Source organism: Triturus cristatus, chromosome 12 (genome assembly GCF_964204655.1).
Source record: "Triturus cristatus chromosome 12, aTriCri1.1, whole genome shotgun sequence".
Classification (NCBI taxonomy): domain Eukaryota; kingdom Metazoa; phylum Chordata; class Amphibia; order Caudata; family Salamandridae; genus Triturus; species Triturus cristatus.
In genome coordinates this window covers 76,741,533-76,754,639 of record NC_140595.1, presented here as the reverse complement: position 1 = coordinate 76,754,639, position 13,107 = coordinate 76,741,533, and the positions used below count along the sequence as shown (strand labels likewise).

The following is a 13,107-nucleotide window of genomic DNA, read 5'->3' as shown; positions in this document are numbered from 1 at the left end:
TGGTCACCCTGTTATGTTTGTGTGCGGGTACCAATGCAGCAAACTCACCCCTATATCCTTGCTAAGTGTTCGCTCTGTAATCACCTCCAGCTCTGTTATTACTTCTCTCCCATATGCTATCAGATTCGGGCAGGACCACAGCATATGCTGAAAATCCGCTTCTGGTGTCCCACATCTAGGGCAGCTAGCGTTCTCCGCCTTAAAGATCTGTTGGATATGCTTCGGGGTCATATATGCCCTATGGAGCACATAAAATTTCACGAGCTGAAACCTAGCGTTCCGTGTAATCTTCCATGCCCTTTCCACTAGTTTAGGCCAAGTAGCTTCTGGGATGTCCCTCTCTAGGTCCCGCTCCCACTTCCCCTTTAGTCTGTCCAGCGGTTGCCTTCCCTCCTGCTCCATTCTCCTGTTAAGGCACGTGACGGCCTTGAACGTGCCTGCTGCCATGGCCACATATTGACAAACCAACGATGTCTCTGGTTCCGTCAGCCCCATCTTCCACCTACGTTGGATCCCCGCTACCAGTGCCGCATGCAATAAGTAGTGCCCCCGCGGCAGGTCATAACTATCTTGCAGGTTCGAGAATGGCAGTAATGCGCCGTCTTCATATAGGTCACCCACCATGAATACTCCCTTCTCTTCCCAATCTCCCAGAGCAGACCAATCTCCTCCGTGGGGCAACGCTGTACACGCTTTCATAGTCTGATCAATTTGGATAAAAGGACCACAATATTTCTTCCTGGATTCCCTACTTCCAACCAACCTATCAGCCCTGGTCTGAGATTCTCAGGTGTGTAGGAATTTATCTAAAGGTCTCACTATCCTATCCACTTTCGTCCGTCATTTAAACTTCCATTCACCTTTGGCCAGCATGCTACTGACTACCATTTACTTGATGTTCTAGACTAAGACATTTCAAGTTTTGATTTTGTTCATAGGCAACATCTTGATGGGCCGAGACAATGAGGTAGAGTCTTAAAAAAATGTTTAAGATTTCATCGAATATAGGTGGTGGCTGGAAGTATTGACAATGGTGTTAACATCTATGTAGAGTAAGAACTCTGAAAACAAATGTCACCAATCTAACTCCGAACTGTAATGATTCATTATTCTCTAAGACCTCTCAATTGAATCCAACACGGTCGAACAGCCAGTTTTGTTGGAGTTTGCTTGGAATAACTGGTAAGGCATTGGTGTGGATCGCTTCTCGTCTTCATCACTTTAACATCCAGGCATAGCTCTGCAGCTGGCAGGCACATTATTCCATTGGCACGTCTTGCAGGTAAACAAATGTAACAAAGGTAACCAAATTAACCTCTGGACCTGGTGCGCAGTGCCTTCTGCGGTGTCCTTTAATGCACTGAAAAAAGTTGCAAAAGCGACTCGGCAGCAGTTTTCATGTGAAAAATTCAATGTCCTTCTTCAGTGTGCCAAAGGTACTAGGTAGCTGTGTGTTTTCAGTGCACTGCTTCCTTACAACAGCAATACATTTTCAGTTCAAGGGACCCCTCGTTACTATATTTCCCTTTTGTGTACCACGTGTTCAGGAAAATACCTGGGGGTTTTGATGAGAGACTGTTTTTCCAAACTCTTTTTCCGTTTTTGGCAAGTTTACAAACAGAAGTACACTAAGATAGTTTACTGACGTCTTTTCTTAAAGCTAACCCATCGTGCTTTTTCAGTGAATGTGAACACAACAGCTTGGAGCGGATACTGTTTCCCTTTAGATTTTATCAAGACCAGGGCCAAAGCCAGCAAGCGAACCCCATTCCTGGCCTCTTCCTGTTAAACATTAGTCAGGGAAGAGGCTGGGGTGTTGCATGGCTCTGCTCTCAAAGGGAAATACGTTTCTGGTTCCAAAGAGATTCTGAAAACTAGGATAAAGGTTTTAGCTGTATACTCTTGTCACAACCCTCTGCCTTCAGCAACTTCTGCCCTCACTAACTAGCGCATATTTTGGACCTTACAGCAGTTCTGATCCTGTGTAAAGATCACGTTGAATGTAATCTGGGATTTGTGAAACCCCCTGTGTTTGAACATTAACAATCAAATGATATGCGCGTATAAATGGGAGAACAGTAGCACATCAGTTCTGGCTAGTTCACGAAAATGAATTGATTGTATCCATTTAGGAAATATCCCGTGTTTAGACAATTTTGCAAAGTATTTTCCATTTAAGAGTCAATCGGCCATGTGCAAAAAGCTAACTTTGAATTGAATTTAACTTGTTTGTTGGTGAAATAGCTCAGAAATCAGATTTGCAGCGAAATCTGAAATATGCCTTCTGAACCCTAAATCATTGCAGAACCCACAGACCCCAACACTCCATTATTGTTTCAGGTGGTGTTATGAAATCTACCGCACAAGAACAGAACATGTGCCTAGGCAGAATTCAGAAGATTGCCACAGGGAAGATGACACCAGTCAGGTACGCGTTAAAGTTGTAGCTTTGTTCAAACTTGGATCTTTTTTTTTTTTCTTTTTCTCAGTCGCTTAACAGCAGGTACATTTGGAAAACGGACAACAGGAGTGTATAAGAAGTTTATTGCGTATTGATAAATTTAAACGGGGTGTCAACTTTGGTCCTAAAGAGGGCAATGGTTTGTGACATAATGGTGAATTTTATTTTGCATTATTTATACACTTTTTGGACAATGTGGCCAAACTTACTTTGCCCACATTCTACCCAGTTTTGCGTCGGGCTTGTATAAAAGCTCCTTTCCTGCAGTTACCACTCACACAGTGATGCTTAGTTTGTGGTGTACCTATTTTTCCTAAATTTGTAGAAAAATATAACAAAGGCCAATTTGGAACAATCAGTCAAAATGGTCTCCCTTAATTTGTTTTGTTAGCATTATTCTGAGGATTGTCTGTAACGTGTCTCTGATGTACATAACGAGCTTTATCTACTGTGGACTGCTCTGACCGTAGTGCAGCAGGCCTAGAGGTAGTAATATATACGGCGAATAGCAGGTCTGCTGTGGGCCATGGTCATTCAAATTATAGGGGACCACTCATGGCATTCCATGCTTTTAATTGGATGGTACGAGTGCTTCTCCACGGGGCTGGTATGTTTTTAATAGGGTTGTAGGAAAGTGAGTTGCCTGTAATACTGAGTCCCCATCTTAGGTAACTTCACTGAATTCATGAGCACTGAATATAGTCTATTCATTGATTGGAGGAACACTTTTTAGTAGACATAAGTATACACCTACATTCAGGCTCTCTCGCCATCCCTATTTCCAGCATATTTTTACCCTGGCACCTCGATGGCAACTAATACTGTAAATGTGACATGAACTCTGTGCAGCTATGCTATCTTCAGCTGCAGAGAGATTCACCGTGTTCTCTTTCAAAGTAATAAATAACCTGCACAGAGATGCACCTTGTTCTCTTTCAGAGTAATTAATAACGAGTCAATGAGACTGGAACCCGCTTTTCTTACGGCTGTTGATTTCCCCTGCCCCACAAACTTTCTAAATTCATAGCTTACTTTTGCCTCGCCAGCTTTACCAGCCTGTACTCTCAATTGCAAATTACTGGTTTTTGTGACCTCCTTCTCCCCAAATGCACATTAATTTCTAATTGGCTGTGACACCATAGGATTTAGGTTGCTCCCCCTTCTAATGGAATTGGGACCTGAGCATTGCACTCTTTTATCTAAAAGCTGGTGTCAAAGTATTGTGGGCGCGATGTCACTTAGACAATCTGCATGACAGTGGCGCCTAGATGCGGAGTCTGGGTGGCGTTGACCTCAAGAATCGGTGATGCAATGTGCCGCTAAAGACCTGATTCAAGACGGCAGAAGTACAGTCAATATGAAAGAAAGGACTGACTCAAAAAAGTAGTTCTGAATCTGTTATTCAGAGAAAACTATGAAGGTTTATTAAAAATACTAAGGTACAATGCAGACAATCTGCATGACCGTGACGCCTAGATGTGGGGTCGGGGGTGGCGTTGACCTCAAGAATCTGTGATGCAATGTGCCGCTAAAGACATGATTCAAGACGGCAAAAGTATAGACAATATGAAAGAAAGGACTGACCCAAAAAAGTAGTTCTGAATCTGTTATTCAGAAAAAACTATGAAGGTTTATTAAAAATACTAAGGTACAATGCAGAAGTAAAACAAAAAAGTTCAGTTAACCATTCAAAGGACATAGAAAATGAATTCCCATAAAAGCTCGCCGCATTAGAAATAGCTGCAATAATGAGCAAAATTAGAAAAATACAACCAATGTCTCAAGATGTACTGCACATCAACAGGATATCAGGCAGTATTCCTAGAGGTTCAGAAAAGTTCTCTCTCACCCTCAAATTAAGGAGTTTTGTATACAAATTCTTGCATAGAATAAATGAAGAAATGCACAGTCGACATCAGATGAGCAAATGTATCTTTTCAGGAACAAATCACAGTTGAGCCTTATAAAACGTCTATAAACCTACCATCCTAGTACTGTCTCCTAATATGAATATATTAAACTCTCTGCCCTAATGTCATCTGAAGTGGACGAACAAATGTGTTAGAGTAAGCAATGGAAAGAAGACTCATAGATGTGTCTACAGCGTGTAAGCATGAAGAGCCTTGAAAGTAGCGAAGGCTTCCTCTGGACTTCTTCGAAAATAGCATATCAGTGCATAATAAGAAGTGCGCATTTTGCTGCACGCGGTGTCAGAATGAGAAAATTTAAACATACGAATATTATGATTCAGCAGCCATGTTTTTCAAAATGGAGACGAGGCCTAGTTAAGCATAAGCCAGAAAAATATGTTTATACATCTTAGTGTTTCGTTTCAATTTCAGTAGGTTCATGTTAATATGCACATATGACTATAATCAGAAAATAGCTTCTACAGTATCAAACCTCCATCCACTGTGGTCCCTCTTTTTGGCTGCAACTTGCTAGAGGAGCTAGGCAACTCTTATTGTCTTCCTTCCAGCAGTGGCCTGTCTGACTAACATTGATGGAAATGACAGAGTAACAGAAGTATTGTCCTAACTATTGAGTCCATAAATATTCTCCCATTTGGGATAGATTTTTAATTACCCTCCGCAAGGCATTATTTTTGTAAACACTATGTATGATGCAAACATTTTAGTGCACAATTTTCTGGTGCCATAGTGCTCCAGCATGTCCAGGTCCGTCATGTTCCCTTAGCGTGCGAGTCCCACTTTGGTTTGGTGCAGGGTATTTGAGAAGGGGCGCGGACTCCTGTGTTGCGTCTATGGGCCAGTAAGTAAGAAGCAGCATTGTAAGTCATTATATCTCCTTCGACCAATTGGATGGTTGACTGCTTTTACAAAAAACTTGTTTAAGTGTGTATTTTTTTGGGTGGTAGTTCTGTAGCACATTACACCAAAGCTCTTTACAAAATATCTTGGAATGGCGCATGTTAATATTATTAGGAATAAAACGCAAGTAAATAGATGTAAATGAACAATAGTGACCAGGACAAAGAATAAAGCACACATTTTTTTGTTCTAAACAAGTAAGTGGTCAATTTGTAAAACTTTTAAAGCAAAACAGATTATAACGTGGGGCGGCAATTCCAGTTTATAGATAAGTAAATCATATTATCCAACATCCAAACTTTGCAGGTCCAGGATGTTAAATGTGAAGTTAGTGCCACAGTGGTGAAGCTCAATACACAAACACCAGTGAGATGACACTGTAGTAGTCCGTCAGCTAGCCAATGCAGAGGCTAGAATAATAACGCAGCTGACAGAGATCACAAGATGCTGAATCACTGGACAGCAGGAGACTCCATGATTGACCAGATGCAGAATCTGACATAGGAAAACTTCCACGGGAGAAAATGTTTAGATGATACCAGAACCAAGTGACTACCACTTTTCACAGCAGTGGCAGGACAGTGCCTCCACCCAGCCACCCGCAATGTGAGGCAGATCAGTAAAGTGGTCAGGTCCCAACAGGAACCTGCTAGAATTACAGAAAACTATACCTTGCAGGACTATCCACCAAACTGCCACAAAGCCAGGGTACCTAAAGTAGCTGGGTATAGTGCTACTGGCAAAATACATTAATTGACGCTATAGATCCCACCACCATTCATTCATGTTCCAGAAACTGGAAGCAGAGCCCGGTAAAAGTGGGTGATACAAGCTGACACTACATCTTCTAGCTCTGGAAAGGGATCTCTAAATGCAGAGCAGTTTCTACAAGACATAATATGAAGGTAGTGCTGCCCGAGAATTTAATGGCTGCCTGTGGAAGTCCTCAAGATGTAGAGATTGATTCTCTAATTCTCTATTCACATTTCCAGTGCTGGTTCGTGTAAGGCCGAAGGCATACATTTTTTGGGTTACCCATACACGGTGCTTGCAAAATCTCTTGTAACGAAAAAAATAAATCTGAAAAGGGGCTTGGAGGCCGTCGATTACTTACCTTTGGTTGCCTCTCACATCACTCTTGTTTTCTTTCTTCCGGTTGGTCAGCGCCGCCTCCTGCTCTGCTTCATGTCTTCGTCCTTTCTGTGGAGCTTGGACCAAATACTGCTTCCGGTGCACACTTGTAACATACCTTATTAATATTATTATTATTTTTTTACTTGGCAGCTTCGCCATTCTGTTTGTTGCTTGCTTGTCCCTCCCTCCACCTCACTTCTGTCGCTGCATGCGTCGTCTTCACCCCGTCACTAGTTGCTTGCCTCTATCATAGCTTGTTTTATATAACGCACAGTCCACTGGAAGGACTTAGAGCACTTTACACAAGTGCAGGTTACATTACACAAGGACACATTCATTTTTACCGGCACAGAGAGATTAAGTGATTTGCCCAGAATCGCAGGATGTTGAGCCAGCGCCGAGACTTGAACTTGCTTCCCCAGCTCCAAAGCTAGTAGCTCTGACCGTTACACCACAGCCTCTCCATGCTTAGTGTTTCAGGTAGCTGCACTTTGACACGCTGGTAACTGCAATGGGATTTGTTCAAGAATATAAACTGCATATTAAGTATAACAATTTTAACGTGTTTGTACATGCAATTGTATATATATTTTTTTTACTTTACAGCGTTTACTTTCTGTTCTTTGCCAGTCTCTGCCACCACCTCACTCCTGTCACTACATGCCCTTGCCCCACCGCGCATAGCTTGTTTTATATAGCTTAACTTGTTTGTATGTGCATAGCTTAAAGTAAAAATAAACACTATGACGCGGTCTGTACACCTCATATCGCTTGTTTTTTTTTCTTTATGCTATGAAGCACAGCAGCTCACACCGATGTGCAACATTTAGAAAAAACATTGACCAAGCCAGTAGATCTTGCATAGGCAAAACCTTTTGGCTTTGCCAGTGCTTGTTTCTGTTTTAAAGTTTTTCATCAGAGACGCTACAAAATGGATATCAAATACTAAAAACGTTTAAGACATCAATACAGTTATATGCATAAGCATTATGAGTATCCCAATTTTCGGCATTGAAATGGGTAACGCAGGACAATGCATACGTATTTACTACATTAGCCAAGGTTAGCGAGAGATAAATCAAGACAATATATATATTTTTTTTTTACTACAGTAGTCGAAGTTATAGAGAGAACTATGAAACTAAGTAATAGAGTGGGTATTTATAACAACTAAAAACATGACCGTGCCCTCCATTTTGATTTACTGCTTGTTGATTAACCACATCCTGAGTTTTATGGCTGTCCATCGAGGGTCACATCTGCATCCATAGCAAGCACCACTCCTAGTTTATCCAATAATAATTACAGAAAATTTGAATTCTAGCCATTGTATAAACCAAGGATTTGCCACATTGTCATTTTTTTTTTACCAGCAAGACCTGTATTTTAATGTCCTGTCTGGTACAAAATTTGGGAAAATTACTTCAACTCAATATTTTTCTCCTTATTAGTACATATTTATAAGACTACATATAGGAAGAAAACCCTTTAAAATGTGTTCTACAACACTGATTTAATGATCGCTGGGATAATTAAAGCAAAGATAGAAAACCAGTTTTAAAAACAAATCCAATTTCATATCATGTCCTACTTAATATCATGCCCTGATCATTGCAGAATCCTAAAATACGAACAGATGGCTTGTATTTTTCTTTGGGACCGTAGCAACCCTGTTTAACCAAGATTTGATAGAGGTAGTCCTTAATTACACTCCTTTATTTGTGAGGTAGTACCTGTCCTGCAAGGCTCCCGAATGCCTGAATTTCTAGCTGCAACACACGTAAAATCCCTTGGTTGAAACGATTGATAGAGTGCATTATAAATGATGTAAAAAATAAATACACAGGATCTACACAAATGACGAGAATTCGAGCTGCTTTTTCTGACATTCCACATAATTGCGCAAAAACAAATTGAGAGTAAATTAAGTATAACAATGTGGTCAGTTGAAGTCGACGTGGACTGTTTCCCTGGAATGTGTTTTAATTCTTCAGCTTATTTTTCCGAGTTGAACAGTTAGAGGGCGCTGGGAACTTGTTCGTTTCACCCACATCGACAATGGTTTACAACGCATTCATGCTGTACAGTGGTGCGTGATTTGCTGCATTTTAACGCTGTAGTGCTCAGGTGTTCTGAGTGTATTTTAGTTACGTTGGTCCTTGTGTCTTGCGCTTCGCTTGCGCGCCTATGTACGTTTGTGCGCTATTTGCAGGCGCACTGTGTAGAGGTTCTTGGGTGACTCCCTGTATTTTACCCAGTGATGCTGGGATGTTCTGAGTCTATTTTGCACATCTTTTAAACTGTTATCCTGCCTTTAAAATTGCCCATGTTGGAAAACACAAAGACGGAGCCAGGTACCTCTCCTGATCTAGGAAAGGTAAATTTCATTACGTTAATGTCTTCCAGGCTGTGCTTCAGACACAGCCTTTGTGTAGCGATGCCCCCCCCCCCCCCCCCCCACAGCAGGGCTGTCTCCAGCCTGGAGCATCCACAACAAAGCCACAAAGAGGTGTGAGGGCTCTGCACTGAAGTGTGATTAAGGTAGACAAATGCTTGGCCTCACCTAAAGAGACCCCTTCAACCTGCAGCTCCACCCCTACTCCCCCATAGCATCTACAACAAGCATTGGTATAGCCAATAGGTCTCGCTTTTGGGACCTTATAAGTATTTAGTTATGTAGCACAATATCCTTGGTGCAATAAAATCGACTGTTGCATGGCTAAAAACTTATAAGGCCCCAAAGGCGAGACCTATTGACTATGCCAATGTTTTTTTTGTTATGGGGTGGCATGAATAACAAGAGGGTGAAGGTTATTCTGTCAGTTATTTAGGTAGTTAGTGAGAGTGATTTTCGAGAGTGAGAGTCAGTTGGTGAGAGAGTGAGAGTCAGTTGGTGAGAGAGTGAGAGAGTGAGCGTTAGTGAGAGAGTGAGAGTCAGTAAGAGAGTATTCAGTGAGATTGAGAGAGTTAGTTATTGATAGTTGCTTCACTGCTTGCTCTCCCTGTTGTTTCTATTCCCCTGATTGATTTAAAAACGCTTTTGCACTTTTTTGTCTTTAGTTACTGATCCAAGTAATGTAATGTAAAATGTAATGTAATGTAAAAAATTCTTGTAAAGCGCAGCTTACACCGGACGGTTTCTTGGCGCTGTTCACTTATTTGGGGAAGATGGCATAAAGGGAAGGTGATGAGTGCTTATGTGTAGATGCTGCGGAAGAGGTGAGTTTTGAGGAGAGACCTAAAGTGAGGGTAGGAGAGAGAGAGAGTGAGTTCCAACGGGAGTGAGTTCCAGAATGAGGGAGCCAGGAAAGAAAATCTGAGACCTCCGTGTTTTTTGCGGCTAAACCTAGGCGTCTGGAGGAGCGCATGGTGAGAGGATCGGAGGTGCCTGGAGGGGACGTAAGGATGCAGAAGAGAGGAGATGAAGGAAGGGCCGATGCCGGCCAGAGATTTGTGGGTCAAACAGCCTAGTTTGAACTTGCAGCGCTCCGATACAGGGAGCCAGTGGAGGGCTTTAAGCAGGGGGCGGACGTGGTGGTGTTTGGGTTGATGGTAGATCAGGCGGGCTGCCTGGTTCTGAACCAGCTGTAGTCTTTTGATTTGATATTGTGGGATGCCTGCATACAGGGCGTTGGCATAGTCAATCCGGGAGATGACTAATGCCAGCAGCGCCAAAGTGAGGGCTTCGGTGGTCAAGAAATGAGCTATTTTCCGGATCTTCCTTAGCTGGAAAAAACAGGAGGACACAGTGGCACTGACCTGATGCTTCATTGAGAGATCATGGGAGATGTAAACTCCCAAGCTTTTCACCTTGTCTGCGGGGCAGGGAGGGGGGGCCAAGGGAAAGGGGCCAGAAGGTGGAGTTCCAGGGATTGGATGGGCCTCCGACAAGAACAAGCTCAGTCTTGTCGGGGTTAAGTTTAAGATGGTGAGCACCCATCCAATTACTGATGTGGCAAAGGGTAGACTGAAAGTCTTGAGCCGCTTCGTCCGAGGAATCGAGGTTGAAGACAAGCTGAATGTCATCTGCATAGTTAAATGCAGTGACATTCCTTCCCCGGAGGGAGCGGATCAGGGGGGTGAGGTACAAGTTGAATAGGAGTGGTGACAAGGACGAACCCTGCGGAACGCCGCAGGTGAGCTTCATCCTGTCAGCCGAGAACTGGGAAAGTCGGACAGATTGGTGGCGGTTCGTCAGGAAGGAGCAGACCCAGCTAAGGGCCGTCCCACTGATGCCCGCCTCCTTGACACGGTCGACTAAGATGGTGTGGTCGACCGTGTCAAAGGCCGCCGACAGATCCAGGAGGATCAGGGCTTGACTAATATTGGAGTCGGCACCTCTACGGAGTTCCTCCATGACAGAGAGGATGACCGCCTCCGTAGAATGGGCAGGTCTAAACCCTGCTTGCTGGGAGTCTAGGAAGTTGGAATCTTCAATAAAAGAACTGAGGACGCTGGTTACATGTGTTTCAAGTACCTTACTCAGGTAAGGGAGAAGGGAGATGGGACGGAAGTTACCCATAACCGCGGGGTCAGCGTTGGGTTTTTTTAGTATGGGAACCACCTCAGCGTTCTTAAACTGGCTGGGGACCTCACCGAGCAGGAGGGAATTGTTCAGGAGGGCCAGCGGAGGGGCAGGGCAAGCCGAAAAGGCAGCACGGAGAATCACAGGAGGGCAACAATCCGTGGGGGAGCCAGATGAGACTTTATTAAGCAAAGAGAGAAAATCTCCTTCTAGTATGGGGGAAGCTGGGTCAGGGAGTGGAGGTTAAAAAAGGGAGTAACCTCTGTGAGGGACGTCACAGGGGATCCAGAGGAAATACTGTTTTTGATTTTGCTGATTTTATCTGTGAAGAATTGGTTAAGGGAATCACATAGTGCCTGAGATGGGAGGGGTTTGATGGTCACCCTGTCCGGGTGTGAGAGCTCCTCCACAATGGTAAAGATTTCTTTAGATTTTTGCGCGGAATTAAGGATTTTTGTAGAGAAGTAAGCAGTTTTGGCGACTGAGATTGCCTGTTTGTATTCTCCAGATAGTTTTAAGAATTGTAATTTTTCTGAGGGGTCATAGTTTCTACGCCAGCGACGCTCGGCTTGGCGGAGTCCCAGTTTTAAAGATTTAAGGCTATCTGAAAACCATTGGTGTGCGTCATGGGGACGCTTAGTTCTAATTAACTTAAGGGCGGCGACCTTGTCGCTAGCGGACTTTAGCCATTTGACAAGTGGAGCTTCCTGGGAGTCTATGGAACCGGGGCTGGGCAGAATCGAAGAAGTTAAAGAGGTGAGAAATAGATCGAGGTCTGCTTTGTTCCAGTTACGGGCCAGGAGGCTAGGGCCTCGGTTACGGGGGGGCGGTGGAGGGACCAGGAGAAGAAAGGAGATTAAGAAGTGGTCCGACCAGTGGCAAGGTGAGATCGCAAGGGACTTGATTTCAAGATTGTAGGTCCAAACCTGGTCTAGGATGTGGCCCTTGGAATGAGTGGCCGTATGGATGTGTTGAAGGCCATTGAGCCCACTTAATAGGTCAGTAAAAGCCAAGGAGTGGGAGCTTTCGTGTTCGTCTGACGGCCAGTAGTTAAAGTCTCCCAAGACTAGGAGTTTGGAGTTGTTGATTGCAAACTGGGAAAGTAGATCGCCAAAGAGCGAGGGGAAGTTGGGCATGGGTTGGGGAGGACGGTATACTAGGACACAGGTGAGGGGGGACACCGAGGATTCGAATCTGATTGCCAGGCAATCAACCTGGGGAATGGAGAGTAGGGAGAGGGAAGTGAACCTGAGGGAGAGTTTGATAATGGCGGCGACGCCACCACCAGGTTTCCCAGCTGGCCGGTTGGCTTGGAGAATATAATACCCAGGTGGAATGGCTGCCAAAATGTCAGGGGAGGAATCCTCATTCAGCCAAGTCTCCGTTAAGAGTAGAATGTCGGGTCGGTCTGAATCCAGGAGGTGGCAGATGTCAAGTTGGTGGCTGACTAACGACCGGGTGTTAAGGTATGTGATTTCTAGTTCCATATTAGCAGGTGCCTGAGCGGAGCGGACAGGAGTTTAGAAGGAGGGGGGGTGACTGTGTGCTCGGGGATGAGGGAGGACGGGAGGGTCCGGAACTCTGGAAAAGTACTGCGGGCTTGGAAAATGCCTAGTTGTTGTAATTTTAAGAAGCTAGTGGATTCCAGCGGCCAGAATGTGTGTAGAGCGATCAAGTCCCTAGGGGCAAAAGATGTATATTGGGCAGAGTGTCGGGCCCCGGCCGGCCGCGGACGGGCGCAGACGGGCTTGCCTTAGGCGCGCCTTTGGCGCGCAATCGTCGCGCCCGCTGCGCTTCCGGTGGGGACACATACTATATACAGGTAGAGGAGGGGGTTGGAAGGGGGCGTGGCCAACGCAGGTGGGCGTCTCCTGCTGAACGCGGAAATGGCGGCAAAGATAACACCAAACACCTCACCCGCTGCAGCGCTGAATCCGCTGTGCGGGGGTGTCTATAATCAGTAATTAAAAATAAAGTGTCCAGGTATGCATTGTGCCTATACAATGAAACTGGCAACCACGCAAAGTATTTTTACATTTTACCTCAGCCATGCTGCACAGCATTGCTGACGCTGTGTAGCATGGCCACAAACCATTGGCGAGACCTATTGGCTTTGCCAATGCTTGCTTGTGATGCACTTATTTTTTTTTAGGACT

General features: G+C 44.4%; 1 protein-coding gene across 2 annotated transcripts in view; it reads left to right on the top strand.

Moving 5' to 3' along the window:
* MARCHF2 (membrane associated ring-CH-type finger 2) overlaps window positions 1-13,107 on the top strand; it is a 58,555-nt gene that overhangs the window by 21,750 nt on the left and 23,698 nt on the right. For both annotated transcript variants that reach the window (XM_085636857.1, XM_085636858.1), the window contains exon 2: window positions 2,341-2,428. The gene's annotated coding sequence lies outside the window, so the exon portion shown is untranslated. The remainder of the gene's footprint in view (window positions 1-2,340; window positions 2,429-13,107) is intronic.